The sequence below is a fragment of the Saprolegnia parasitica genome, assembly GCF_000151545.1.
Source record: "Saprolegnia parasitica CBS 223.65 unplaced genomic scaffold supercont2.117, whole genome shotgun sequence".
NCBI classification, from domain to species: domain Eukaryota; phylum Oomycota; class Saprolegniomycetes; order Saprolegniales; family Saprolegniaceae; genus Saprolegnia; species Saprolegnia parasitica.
In genome coordinates, this window is record NW_012156511.1 from 1 (window position 1) to 1,536 (window position 1,536).

Consider the following 1,536-nt stretch of genomic DNA (forward strand, 5'->3'; position numbering starts at 1 on the left):
CCTTGCCGTTGAGCTTGCAGAGACCAAACTCAAAGTAACCCTTGTGGTTGGCCGTGATCTGGATGTTGAGGTCCATGGTGGCGCCGGGTGCGAAGCAAGCGCCAATGGCCTTGGACCCGAGCGTCGGGAAGAGACCGTAGGTACCGCCGGTTTCGTGGTGGCGCGCGCCGGTGTACGGGTCGCCGCAGACGCCGTGCTTGCCGCCGGACGTGGCACCGATGCCGCCGGCGCTCAAGCCATTGTCGCTGTAGTTGATGGGGATGTCCTTGAAGTTGGGAAGTTTGCCAATGTAGCCGCGGTGGGGCGGGAACACCATGCGGCCGTGAGCATCGACGTTGGAGACGGCGGCGGCGAGGAGGAGCGTCGAGGCAAAAAGCTTCATCTTGGAGAGTGGTGGTGTCTTGGAGAGAGCAAAATGAAAAGTGAGCTGCTTGGAAAACGCCGTGGGCTCAAGATCGTTTGCATCGGCGGTGGCGGCAAACACGTTGCAACGGGTGTTGCATATCCAGCAACGTTCGCACCAGTGGCCGCCATCTCTTGCAAGAACGTCTACCCCTAGCCACAATGTCTCTCCTTCATACAGTGGTATGTCATTGTTCGGCTCGCTACCATACAAATGGTAGGCTTGCCGATTACTGCTTGCCGTATGTGCAAGGTGCTAATATTGCGGCGAGTTCTCGGTGTTGATTTAGAAGGTTGGGTAGATATCCTGGGTTGATATGACTCACATCGCAGGAAAACGAGTCAAACGACTCGGAGAACGCTGGAAAAGAAGTTAGTCGGGGTGCGGAACCAAAGCCGGCAAAGCGTTCGCCGCCGCAAAACGCTCTCGACTCGACCTTTTCTGGTTCAATACCAGTCCTTTCAAGTGTATTGCAAGGTCTTCTTTAGATGCTCGGTAAGATCTCGCTTTTCAGAAGGGAATAGCCATACGCCATGAGCCTAACGTTATAGCCTATCCAATTGTGTCAATCCCCAATACCAGACACTTTCCGCAGCTTCTGTCCCATAATAGTGATTGAAAAGCCCAAACGGATGCTCCATTTGTGTGCACAAATGCAGTGTACTTGATGTGTTGACCACACTTAACCAGAACTGGACGGGCTAAGTTCTGGAAAGGCAGCTCCAATGCGCGATGCCACGTGGCCACTGACAGCAATGGAGGGCTATCAAGTACTGTGCTGGTACACTGATGCGAGAACTTCAGCGAGAACAGTAGTATGCGTTCCGATCCCATACATCTGCTTCTCAAGATAGTGTAATGCGACCGCACTGAGAGGCTCATATATGTGCCCACGCGCGCTGCCCGCGTGCTGTAGGTCGCCGCACGCCGACAATGCCCTCGGTGTAGCAGAGATAGGTATGAGCTTTTGTATGTGGTCCGGGCCTATACGGTCTCGACGCAGTGGTAATACGCACGGCGCACCATCTGTGTTCGGACGCGAACCGGACAGTCACCGTGCAACGGCCACGCTGCGTGTACCGATAGCCGCGCGTCTCGATCTCATTTCCACATTTGCCTCGGACAACCAACAT